This window comes from Capsicum annuum, chromosome 9 (assembly GCF_002878395.1).
Source record: "Capsicum annuum cultivar UCD-10X-F1 chromosome 9, UCD10Xv1.1, whole genome shotgun sequence".
Taxonomy (NCBI): Eukaryota; Viridiplantae; Streptophyta; class Magnoliopsida; order Solanales; family Solanaceae; genus Capsicum; species Capsicum annuum.
The window spans coordinates 140,061,570-140,076,072 of NC_061119.1; positions in this window are offsets into that span (position 1 = coordinate 140,061,570).

A 14,503-nucleotide genomic window follows, 5' to 3' on the forward strand; every position below is an offset into this window, starting at 1 on the left:
AGCCGTAACCTTTTTTTGACATTTATCATCCTTAATCTACGTAAGTATGGGATCCAAAACCAGCTTCTCCTTCACCTTAGCACTAAGAGATGATTTAGCCACTTCTTGAGCAACCACTCTTCCATCTTCAAAGTCCAACAGATGAACTGCCAAATTAGCTAGCCTATTAATATCCTTCACCAACCCTCTTTTATAACAATGAACATAAGATAAACTCCCCATTGACAACCTGCTAAGAGAATCATCAACCATATTAGCTTTACCTGGATGGTAGTGCAAAATCATATCATAATATTTAAGCAATTCAAGCCATTATCTCTGCCTAAGTTTTGATTCCTTTTATGTAAATGCATACTGCAAGATCTTATGGTCTGTATACATATCCATATGCACCCCATATAAATAATAGTGCTAGATTTTCAACACCAAAACCACATCTGCCAACTCTAGACCATGAGTTAAATAATTTCTTTTGTGAACCTAAAAATACTTAGCATAGGCCACCACCTTACCATGATACATGAAAAAACAACCCAGTCCTACAAAAAATACATCATACTACAAAACAAACCCCTCAGTACCCTTGGGTAGGGTCAAAACTGGTGTAGAAGTCAAATTATCGTTCTACTTATAAACACTACCTTGATAAGAATCAAACCACAAAACTTAACCTTTTTCTGCATTAACATCATTAGTAGAGCAATAATTGATGAGAAATTCTCCACAAACCACCAATAATACCCAGCCAAGCTCAAGAATCTCCTAATGTTGGTTTGATTCATAGGTCTAGGCCACTTCTTAACTGCCTTAACTTTTTAGGAATCTACCTTGATCCCCTCACTAGAAATAACATGCCCTTAAAAGGTCACAACACATAGCAAAAGTTCACACTTAGCAAATTTTGCTTACAATTTTTGGTCCTTAAGAGTTTGAAGCATAATTCAGAGATGATTGGCATGATTTTCCTCACTTTTGGAGTACACCAAGATGTCATCAATGAAGACTATAAAAAAATATCAAGAAACTGACTAAAAACCAAATTCATAAGATCCATGAACGTATCTAGACCATTAGTCAACTCAAATCACATAACTATAAATATGTAATGGTCATACCGAGTTTTAAAAGAGTTCTTGGGAATATCAACCCCATTCATTTTAAACAGATAGTAACCCAAATAAAGATCAATCTAAGAGAAATACCTAGCACCCTAAAGTTGGTCGAACAAGTTATTAATCCTAGAAATAGGGTACTTATTTATTCACTATAACCTTATTCAACAAATAGTCAATATACATCCAGAGATACCCATCTTTATTTTACACAAAATATTTAGGATCACCCCACAGAAAACACTAGGATGAATAAAACCCTTACTTACAGACATCTGTCAATAGCTTTTTAAGCTCATTTAATTTTTCCAAAGTCATTCTATAAGGAAAAATGGAAATTAGATGGGAATCTGGTATAAGATTAATCCCAAAATCTATTTCCATATTAGGAGGAATTCTAGGAAGATGACCAAAAAAAGTTCTAGAAATTTATTAACTATAGGGACAAATTAAAAAGAATGACTTTTAGAATTAGATCCTTAACCCAAACTATATGATACAAACACCCCTTAGAAATCAACTTTCATTCTCTAAGATAGGAAATAAACTTTCTTTTAGGTACAAATAAACTCCCTTCCAATACAATTACTGGCTCATTAGGAAAATGGAAACTGACCTTATAGGTCCTACAATCCATAGAAGTATACCACAAATAGAGCTAATCCATCCCCAAGATTAGATCAAAATCCACCATATCATGTTCTATTAAATCCTCCAATATCTCCCTATGAAATATGTACACTAATAAACCCCTATAAATTATTCTTGCAATAGTATACTCACCCACGAGAGTAGAAATAGAAAAGGGGTTAAAAATATTTTCAAGAAAAAAACCAAAGTGTACAGCCATATAAGGAGTTATATAAGATAGGGTAGAACTCAGATCAAATAGTAAATATCACAAGAGAAAAGCTATAACATACCAGTGATAACATTAAGGGATATTGTGACACCCTAGGTGTTAGCTAATAAAATTTCTGATTTTTTGCACTTACTTTCCTTACTACGACTTACCCTGCGAGTCATAATATGTCATTTCATTTCATAGGACCCCAAATGTAGGGTGTCAAATAAAGGTAGCCCAAGTTACTAAAATAATTACAAGTGGTTCCTAAGGAGTCATAAAAACTCTAAACGAATGGTATGGTCCTATCTGTAGCCAAACCAGTGTAGTCTTCAAGTATTTATGTCTTGACTATGACTTAGACCCTATAAGTCATAAGGTTATATGATGAGTTATATGGTGTGAATCCTAGGGTCACCAGAGAAGGGTACTTTAGCTACTGTCTTGACTGCGACTCATGGTGATGAGCCATAACGTGTCCTTTCTAGTCACATAACGACTTATAGTCACTGGCAATAATTTTTAGCTTTTAATTAAAGGTACTTTGGATATTTCCCCATTTTCCCAAATCATGACCCACAACTTAAACCCCTTTAGGGTGTTATTATCACTCCAAAATAAATTTGAATAACTTCCCAATTTCACTCAAATTCTCTCAAGCAAGATACATAAGGTTTCCGTGAATTCAAATATATTAGAGCTCCCACGAGTAAATTTTCTCCATAACTCTTGATATTTAAGGCATGTAAATCTTCCCCAACTATTACTTTGTGAAAACATGTGTTTTAAATAGTTCTATGTGAAGTTTTGATATTGGTTTTGGAACATCAATTGAGGGTTTTGAATGATTGTTATTTATGTAATGTTTCATGCTTACATATGCATTTTTTATATTTTAAATGGTGGTTTGAAATCAATTTGATCTATTTCTATGGAGAATAAACTAGGGGATTATGATTTCCCTAAACATTGTGAATATTGACAGTTGAATTGGTAATAACCCCAACCTAATTTTATGAAAGTAGTTTTGAGTACGAGTAAAATTACATTAAACTATTTTCAAAATAATTGTATCCTATAAAGAGGTTATATGAACATGATGTGTTCACTTAATGAACAAAGGGAGTCGATTTCCCCTACCTTGTATTAATGTACAATGGGAGTTGTTTTCGTAAATGATTGAATTGTGAGAGCATATTGATATTACCTTGCAAGTATAATTAGTATGATGATGCCAACAGTGTATACTTTTATGTGTATTGTGGTTCAATTAATAGAAATGTGTAATAAATATTTTAATGAGGATTAAAGAGGGTTTTGTAGATGGGCCATGAAAGTGGTGGTCTCAAGAGATCAAAACTAGAAACCACATTTGCTGGTGCGAGGGTCTAAATAGACTGGGGTTCAAGTTCCCTTGCTCATGGCCGGCTAGTTTGAGTCCACCTTATTATATAATTAGAAGGTTTGAGTCCCTCATAATACATTACATGATTGGGTGTTTAAGTTATCTTAGTATATGGTTGGGAGGTTTGAGTCCCCCATTTATATATATGTATATATGAGATTATTCTCTAGTTTGTGTGGCTACATGCACTGATGCCTGACCAAAGGCTGAGAATTAGGGCCCATATAGCCCATAGGTATTGATATATGATAATTAAGCTACATAATCAAGGATAAAGTTTTAAAGTGCATTCTAATCCTTGTTACCTATCCTAATATTTTATTTAAGTATATATGTATGCGCACATGTATGTGAACATGTATATTGAGTTGAACTTGATTTTGAATTGTCTTTACTTTCTCCTTATACAAGAGTTAGTTTCTAGTTCTCAACCCATTAACCATCTTCGAATGTTGTATCCCCATACAATACAAGGTTTAAAGGTAATCCTACTTTTCTTATGTAGTGATAGGTGGTCTAGTTTAGTTTGTTAGTCATTTGTAGTGAAGTGGTGCACTTCCATTCCCTAGAAGACTTGATCATTCCATCGGTTTCCATTCACAAACAAGAATTAAAGAGTTCACATTGTCATTTTCATTGTCAAGTCAAGTTCATATCCCGACTTAGATTATTTTGGATTTGTAGAGGCTTTGTAGATATTACTATGGAGTGGGTATTTTTGTTAATATTCTTAGATGTCATTGATTTTATTACCTTTCTACCATGTTATATTTTTGTATTTTAGCCACTACTAAGAGTATTATATCCTATTGTGTTGGGTAAAGGGGGTTGTCTCTAATCCTCGATGGACTTAAGATACATATTATATCCAGGCCCTAGTTTTGGTCATGACAAAGATGATATCATATACTAGGTTTGTTGTCATTGGGTATCTATAAAGACGTGTAAAGTATAGTCTCTTTTATGGATGTATAGCATACCACACTTATAAGGCAGAGACTACATGGCATTTAGGAATATTTCTATATATTGGTGTTCTATTTTGGGCTATAGATTCTAAGCTTTAAATCTTCTCTAATCTCTATTTGTTCTCATTTTAGATCCTGCCTCTAAGAAAATTTGATATACATGGAAACTCTTTTGTACCGTCTGAGAAAAATGTCCGCTCGTACAACTTATGGAGTTCAGACTCAGTCTTAGGCTCCAACCCCTAATTGTACTACCTCACATGGAGTTTTATCGACCCCTTCCAGTCCTCATCGATCCATCTAGTTGGTGTTGATTATGCCCTATCGCCCTAAAGAGATATTTCTAATGCTAAGTTTCATTGATCTATTTATCTATTAACCTAGTTAGTGACATCTCAGTTATTTTAGTCTAGTCCTGCTGGTACTATTATAAGTTCTTTTGAGGTTACTTGAGAGCATTTTGTGATTCTCAATTCTCTGATCTTTACTGGCTCTATGGTTGAGGAGAATCCTCAAGGATTCATAGATGAAATAGAGAATATTTTTTTGAGTTATGCATGTTTCTAACACTAAGGGTATGGAATTTTTTGCATATTAATTGTAGGATGTGGCATATAAGTGGTACGAGGAGTAGGATCAGTCGAGAGGTGATGATGTTGAGGTAGCCTTATTGGATGTTTATTTGGAGCCTTCTTTGGCCATTTGTTTCCTTAGAAGTTTAGGGAAAAAAGACTGATAAGTTTGTTAATTTAAGGTAAGGAAGGATGATTGTTATAGAGTATACCTTGAACTTTCACCAGTTGTCTTGTCATGCTCCTGAGTTAGTATCTTCCATAAGAGTAGGGATGAGTAAGTTTGCTTATGTGTTTTCCAACGACTAGGTGTAGGAATGTATGATGGTCATGTTAAACAATGATATAGCCATTTCTAAGTTGGTGGTGTACATGAAATTGGTGATGGACGAGAAGAAAAAGCAGGCAGAAATTGGGGATATCTAGAGCAAGAAGTTTTGGTACTCAGATTATGGTGGAGGTCAAAAAAATAGTGATGGTGATGGCAGGCAGTGGTCTAAGAAGAAGACTTCGAGAAATTCTGGTTTATATTTTACGGTTATGGTCTATATACTAACTCGTTCAGTGACTCATTTTTAAAGCATAAGTGGATTTAGGGCATAGGGTGCCTAGTCTTAAGCTAGTGAAGCTTAGTCAGCCCTATCCTATCCCCCTTGTCGATTTTGTGGGCAGGTGTATCATGGGTTTTGTGAGGTAGGAAGAAATAAGTGATTTAAGTATGGTTATTTGGGTTACCTACCACAGGATTGTACATAAATCAAGGTTTTAACTGGGCTAATAAGGTTTTGGTTGCCACGTCTTTAGCTCCAGCAGCAAAGGGTGCTACATCTAGCTTCGACACTGGTTGAAATTTCATTTATTCTCCTACTACTAATCAAGAATATGAGGCTTCTCTAAATATTGTCACTGGTATGTTACAAATCTTTTTTCCTGTGATGTGTATTGTCTGCTTGATCTGGTGTCTACATTTTCTTATGTAACCCCTTATATGGCTATTGATTTTGATTTCGGTCCTAAGTTTATTCTTTATCCCTTTTTGTGTCTACTCTGATGGGTGACTCTATTATGAATATAAGAGTCTATAGCAGTTGTCTGGCATCTATCCATTGTAGGGAGATATCAGTACATATAATAAAGTTTGACATATTAGACTTTAATATAATCTTGGGATAGATTAGTTGCAATCGTGTTATGCATCTCTTGACCATAGGGCCCAAAGCGTTAGTTTCCAGTTCCCGCATGAACCATTGATTAAGTGGAAGGTAATTCCCTAGTGCCGAAGGGGAGATTTATTTTGTATCTTAGAGCCTGGAGGTTGATATCCAAAGGCTGTCTATACTATTTAGTTCATTTTAAAGATTCTAGTTCTGAGGGTCCTTTATTGCAATCTGTCCCAGTGGTTTGTAAATTTGTCAAAGTGTTCCCTAATGATCTTCCTTATGTTCCTCGTAATAGAGAGATTAATTTTGGGATTTATCTTTTTTCAGGCTCTCATCCTATCTCTATCCGTCCCTATATAATGGCTCTATCTAAGTTGAAAGAAATTAAGAAATGGTTGAAAAACCTTCTTGATAAGGGTTTTATTCATCCTAGTGTTTACCCATAGGGTGCTTCTGTTCTCTTCATACATAAGAAGGATGGGTCACTTTAAATATGTATAGATTACTGTTAGTTGAATAAGGTGACAGTGAATAATAAGTATGCTCTTTCTAGGATTAATGGCCTATTTGACCAGCTTTAAGGTAATAAGTACTTCTCTAAGATTGATCTTTATTCGGGTTATCATCAGTTAAAGATTCGGGAGGTAGATATCCATAAGACTACTTTCCAAACATGGTATGGCCATTTTGAGTTTTTTGTGATGTCTTTTGATTTGACTAATACCTCAATGACATTTATGTATCTTATAAACTGGGTATTTCAATAGGTCCTAGACTTATTCATCATTGTGTTTATTAATGACATCCTTGTTTATTCTAGGAGTCAGGTAAATCATGTCAATTATCTCTGTGTAGTGTTGTAGATCCTCAAAGAGTAGAGATTGTATGCTAAATTCTCTGAGTGTGAGTTTTAGTTAAATGTTATGACCTATCTAGGTTATGTCGTATCTAGTGAGGGGATCATAGTGGACCTATAGAAAGTTGAGGTGGTTAATAAGTGGCCTAAACCACGACTCCAATTGAAATTTAGAGCTTCTTGTGTTTGGCCATATATTATAGGAGGGTTGTAGAAATTTTCACTTCTATTACTGCTCCATTGACTAAATTGACTCAAAAAAGGTAAAGTTCTTTTGGTCGAATACTTGTGAAGGTAGTTTGAATAGTTGAAGGATAGGTTGAATTCTACTTTGGTTATGACTCTACCTGAGGGTACTAAGGTTTTTTGGTTTATTATGATGCATCACATGTGGGACTAAGCCGTGTGTTGATGCAATATTGTAGGGTTAACCTATGCTTCTAGACAATTAAAATTCAAGAGCACTACTTAGAATTATTTGTTGTGGTCTTTTCTTTGATAATTCAGCATCATTATTTGTATTGAGTTCATGTTGACATCTATTTAGATCATAAGATCTTGCAATATGCATTTAACAAGAAGGAGTTGAATCTCAAGCAAAGGATATGGCTTTAGTTGCTCAACGACTATGATATGATTCTTCACTATCAGTAAAGCTAATGTGGTTATTGATGCTCTTGGCAGGTTATCTATGGGAAGCTTATCTCATGTGGATGAGGAGAAGAGAGAGTTGGTGAAACATATTTAACAGTTGGCTAATCTTGGGGTTTGTCTCTTGTACTCTGAGGATAGAAGTTTGATAGAGCAAGAGGTGGTGAAGTCATCTCTTGGTATTGAGGTAAAAAAGAAGCAGGTTTAGGATCTGATCTATATGCGAATTAAGGATGATATGGGCCGACACAAAGTAATGGTTTTTGAGATTGGTTATGATGGTATCTTCAGATACCAAGGCAGGTTGTGTATCTTCGATGTTGATGGGTTATGATGCAGGATCTTATATAAGGCTCATGAATTGAGGTACACTATTCATCCTGGCTCAACGAAGATGTACCAAGATTTGAAAGAGATCTATTGGTGGACTAACATGAAGAGAGATGTGGAGAATTTCATGGCCAAGTGTATAGTTAGTCAAAAAGTAAAGGTAGAGTACTTGAGATCTGGTAGGTTTTCTTAAGATATTGAGTTTCTCGAATAGAAGTGGGAAGTGTCTAATATGGATTTTATTATAGGTATTCTGCGGTCCTACCATCAGTTTGATTTGATTTGGGTAATCATGGATAGGATAACTAAGTCTGATACTTTAATAGCTGTAAGGACTAGTTACTCTACTGAGGATTATGAAATGTTGTTCATACAGAAAATCATCCAGTTGCATGGTGTGACAACTTTTATTAGAATTTTTTTACAGCACTCAGTTCTTCTCAAACTTTTGATATTTTTCTCTTGAAAGGTTTAGGAACTAAGGTTAACCTTAGCACTGTATTCTACCCTCAGATATATGGGCAAGAAGAGAAGATCATTCAGACTTTGAAGGATATGTTAAGGTCTTGTGTCCTTGACTTTAGTGGTAGTTGGGTTGATTATTTGTCCCTCATAGAGTTTACATATAATAATAGCCATCGCACAAGCATGGGATGACTCAGTTTGAGGATTTGTATGGTAAAAGATGTCTTTCTTCTATTAGGTGGCTTAAGGTTGGCGAGGCTGGTTTGTATGGTCTTGATATAGTTCATTAGGCTATGCAGAAGGTGAAGGTTATTTGGTATAATCTTAAGACTACCTAAAGTCACTAAAAGTCCTATGCGGATGTGAGGAAAATGGAGTTGGAATTTTAAGTATTCAATTGGGTATTCTTGAAGGTATCACCCATAAAGAGAGTGATGCAGTTTGGAAAGAAGGGAAAGTTCAGTCCTTATTATGAGGGCTCTTATTTGATTTCGAAGAGTGTGCATAATATGCTTATGAGTTAGAGTTACCTCCCGATTTAGGTTCTGTTCACCTAATTTTTCATGTTTCTATGTTGAGGAATTGCATGGGTGATCCTTCCATGGTAGTACCATTAAATGGTGTAGGTGTTTCAGACTCTTTGTCATATGAGGAGGTCCCGACTGAGATCTTAGATTAATAAGTTTGTCAATTACAGACAAAGGTTACGGCTTCAATTAAGGTTCTATGGAGGAACCCAAAGTTTGAAGAAGCTACTTGGGAAGCTGAAGTGGACATGAAGTCCAAATACCCATTGTTTTTCTCCATTCCAGATACTCATTCTTAAGGTATGTGTCACACTTACCATCTTTGTCTTTTGACTTTCTTAAAGGAAATTGTAATTTCCTCGATATCTTTGTTTTCTGTCTTTGTTAGAGGTAAGTGTGGGTGTGTTACTGTGTTAAATCGTGCAAATAGATGCCTTGACCTATTATTTTTGGATAAATGATCTTGGGGGGAGGGAAGGGGGTAGAATATGACTCCACAAGTGTTAGCCACTGAAAATTCTAAGTTTTTGCACTCACTTTCCTGGGTATGACTCACTCTACGAGTCGTAATGTTCCATTGCGGGTCATTGTACCCCAATCATAGGGTGTCTAGTAAAGGTAGCCTAAGTTACTGAGCTGATTACAAGTGGTTCCTAAAGAGTCGTAAAGTCTTTGAAGGAATTATATGGTCCGATCTGTAGCCAAAGCACCCAAGTGTTTTTGTCTTGACTACTAATTGGAACCTACGAGTAGTAAGGTCACGTGATGAGTCATATGGTATGAATCATAGGGTCATAAGAGAAGGTTCCTTCAGCTACTGTCTTGACTGCGACTCTTGGTGAAAAGCCATAATGTGTCCATGCAAATCGTATAGTGACTCGTAATCACTTTTGACAATTTTTCAGCTTTTAATTAAGGGCACTTTGGACATTTTCCTTTTCCCCAAATCATGACCCATGACTTAAAACCCCTTTAGTGTTTCATTATCACTCCAAAACAAGATGAAATAATCCTAATCTCTCTCAAGTAAGATACTTATAGTATCTAAGAAGTTGAATCAATTAGAGTTCCCAAGGGCAAATTCTGTCCATAACTCTTGATATTTCAGGCATGTTACTCTTCCCCAACTATTACTTTGTGAAAGCATGTGTTTAAAATAGTTATGGATTATGGGTTGAGGGTTTTGAATTATTATTGTTTATGTGATGTTTCACATTTACATATGCATTATTTATGTTTTAAATAATGGTTTGAAATCAATGTGATGCATATTTTTGGAGAGTAAACTAGGGGATTATAATATCCCCAAATTTTGTGACTATTGACAATTGAATTGGTAATAACCCCAATCCAATTTGTAAAAGTTGTTTTGAGTACCTGAGTAAAATTTCATTGAACTATTTTCAAAATGATTACATGCGATAAAGAGGTTATTGAAACATGATGGGTTGATTTAATGAACAAAGGGAGTCTGTTTCCCTTACCTTGTATTTATGAACAAAGGCTGTTGTTTTCCTAAGTTAATGGAATTGTGATGTCATATTGATGTTACCCTGCAAGTGTAGTTGGTATAATGATACCAGCAATGAATGCCTAAATGTTTATTGTGGTTTAATGAATGTGTGATAAATGTTTTAATGGGGCTTAAAGAGGGTTGTGTAGATAGGCCGTCAAAGTGGTGGTCGTAAGGACCAAAACTGGAAACCACATTTGCCAGTGTAGGGTCTAAATGGCCTGGGGTTTGAGACTCGTTCCTTATGACTCGGTGATTTGAGTCAACCTTATTATATGATTGGGAGGTTCAAGTCCCCCATAATACATTACATGATCTGGTGCTTAATTCACCTTAATTTATGGTTGGGAAGTTCGAATCTCCTGTGCATATATATGAGATTATTCTCTAGTTTGTGCCTCTACACGCATCGGGGTCTGACCAGGGGTGAGAGTTGGGTAACATATAGCTTGTTGGTACTGATATATGACGGTTAAGCTAACAATTTAGGCAAAAGTTTTAAATTTCATGCTAAGCCTTATTCCCAATCCCAGTATTTTATATAAGTATGTATGTATGCACACATGTATGTTAACATGCACATTGAGTTGAACTAGATTTTGAATTGTCATTACTTTATCCTTATCCCTGAGTTACATGTTAGTGCTCAAACCACTAACCATATTTGAATTTGTATTCCCATGTGGTACAAAGTCCGAAGGAAATCCTGCTTTTCCTATGCAGTGCTAGGTGGATCGGATTAGTTCGTCGGTCATTTATGGTAAAGTGGTGAGCTTCCATTCTCTGGAAGACTTGATCATTCCATCAGTTTTCTTTCACAACGAAGAAATAAAATCTTCACAGTGTCATTGTCAGGGTCGGGGGTATATCCAGCTTAGATTGTTTTGGATTTATAGAGGCTTTGTGAATATTAATGTGGAGTGGGTACTGTTGTTAACATTCTTAGATTTCATTGAGTTGATTACCTTCCTACATTGTTATATGTTCGGATTTCAGCCATTGCTAGGAGTGATTAGCCTTTTTGGCTAGGCAAAGAGGGTGGTCTCCAGTCCTTGATGGACTTGAGATACCCATCACGGCCAGGACCTGGTTTGGGTCATGATAGATACCTCAAATTCGTGGTGAGTAGCTAGAACATAGAGATAATTTTGGCCAGTGTCGATACCTAAGGTGGCACCCTTAAGTGCGAGAGTAGAAGTATTGTAGACTAAAATCTAATTAGCTCTAGTGGAAACCCTGGTGATACGCCCAAATTACAACTTTCTTAAAAAAGTGTAAGTGATCGTTGTCAAATATAAAACCCAACAAAGGTTGGGGTCGAATCTCATAGGGAATACTTGTGCAACTAAGTAAGCTGATTCTTAATGGACTGTTGATCGAAGGTTATGAAATAAAGTGAGGTTTTAATGTGTTAATAATATTCTTTCATTTTTATAACACACAGTGGTTCATCTAATGATAGTTAATGAAAGTATAATCTCAATGAGAATGGGTTAATTAGAATTATGCTCAGCAAGATGTTCAAACAATTAGGGTTGTGAATTTGTGCTTGATTTCTAACCTATAATTTCAATTGCAAGAAATATTAAATTCTAAGAATTACCCACTTATTTCTCAACCTATTGGGTATTTCACCATTTACTTCTTTCGAACTTAAAGGATTCATGTATTATTTAATAGAAATCTCATGAGGGTTGATCCTATTAGGGCATCAAACCTTACCAAAGGGTAAACCTATGGATTTCATGTGAATCACCTCTTTTCCCAACATCCACTTTCTTGTTCAAACAAGTGGTGTTCATGGGCTAACTTCTCAAGTTTGCAACCAAGAGATATAATTATAATGAAGAGATATTCATGCAATTTAGATAGATGTTAGGAATCAGATAGATTCACAATCCTAATCATCTTTCTACATCAAGGCTCCCATAACCCAAGTTATGAGAGTTTAGCTACTCATCTCCATAAAAGATATCAAAGGCATATTGATGTTCATAAATAACTTCAAGAGAGTACTTACAAAAGTTACAATATTGTTCTCCTCAATCTTCAAAGTAAACTATAGAAATAATAATCAGATCATAGTTTCTAGCTGCAAATCTCAAAGCAAAGTGTTACAATGCTCTCAATAAAGGAGAAAATATGATAATACTATCCAAAGTTACTGAAATAAAACCTAATACTTAATATTTATATGATTCCAGGAACTGGGGTTTAAAATTTCAATTCAGATTTGCTGCATCATGCTCGATGGGTCGGGCGACGGTTCGTCATTGAGGAGATGGTCCATCACTTGAAGCACTAGTGATACTGAATTCTATTTCTTGGCAACGAGTCGGGCAATGGATCATCACAGGGTTCACGGTCCATTGCTTGGACCTCTATGGGGCTTTTAGTGACACTGCCTTCTGCTTCAGGCTGATGGTTAGGAAGATGGTCTGTTGGATGGTCGACGGTCCATCACCTAAGTTGTCGCATGTCATTTTTCTCTTTTTTGGCCTAGTTTTTCCAAGTTATTTTTCACGCTCAGTTCTTGCCCGGAAAACACTAAAGTCCAATGTTAAACACAACTATAGTTTCTTGAAAACACACAATTATCCTAAGAAAAAGGCCTAAAATGTTCCGTCAAAAGCCGGAACATCAAGACCCTCAACTTAAGGCAATTGCGTGTCCTCAAGCAACTTAACACCAAGATGCATATAAGAAAAACATCATGATGGGCATTTCGCAGTTAAACCAACAAAATTATACAGTTATTCAACTGCCTATTCGACTATGTGATCTCAACACATATGAATCTACTACCTGCATTAACTACTAATAAGCATATTCATAGCCACAGAATAAGTAGACCAGGAATAACTCAACGTGCCCTCATAGTCGAAGAAGTCCACCTTATATTATACAGTCAAGTCGTGGATGAAACTAAGACTCTCACACTCAGAAAAGAAGTTATAAACATAGTGCACACCAATAAGCTTGCCTTTATCACCTAATGTTCTCTCATTATTGACTCACCAATATCAAGCAGGACTTGCTAAGGGTTGTAATAGAGTTTTAGGCTTGATGAGGGTTGATCATTTAGACAAGTGACTTAAAGTACAAAACTTCACTATCTTTACCCTTTTTGGTAGCTACTCATCAGGATTACAGTTCCTGTCGCTCATTCACAGTCTTTATTATCCATCCGTGCCCTTGCCATAACCCCCCTTTTTTTTTTATAAAAATAGCAGCATTAGCCACCTTCAACTTATGCTGATACAGTTTGTTGAGGTGCTGAATATCAATTTAGATATCTAACTAGACCAAAGATGGATGCTACCTCTATAATAAACTTCAACTCTCCCTCCTAGGCTGCCAATAATCCAACAGTAGCCACTCTCAACTTAAGAAATTTGCCTAAGTGAAAGTGCACAATATCCAAAATTCGACCAGGGCCAAAGATAAGTGTTAACACCTTCTAGAGAGTGAACCAAACTATTTGGATAGAACAAACACTAACAAAGGTTAAGAAGGTTGCACAAATGGTTTCAGAGTCACAAATAGTTGCACAACACTTTACCACATTGTAAGAAGAAATAATTATACAAAATACAAAATACTTTGGCACAATCACTTATCATCCATAAATACACAATGATGCAAATAGAAAAAAAAATTACATACATAAATAATCATTTGACGATATTTACAGTACATCACATGAAAATAAAAATGCAAACTAGACATGCCAGTTCTCATATATTAAACATTAGGGAAAAGAACATCGGCAACAAAAACCCCCAAGGTACAAATATCACCCTCCCTAAAATAATGTTGCAATATCCTCAATGCATGCTAAGTAAAAATAAAAGAATGAAAATACTTGTACAACCTCTCAGTTAGATGAGGCATCAGTCAAATGGTCTGAGGCTGCTTTGGCCTCGTACTCAGCAAAATTAACCCCTATGGTGGTAGGGGTCCTCACATCAATATCCTACAGAATTGGAGGGATCTCATGGTAAATAGGGTCAGAAATTAGCCTCCTAGCTGGGCCGAACAAGTGGAAACACCTACAGTCTCTTCTTCCACTTCTCCTCTATTTTTTTAACCTCTTAATT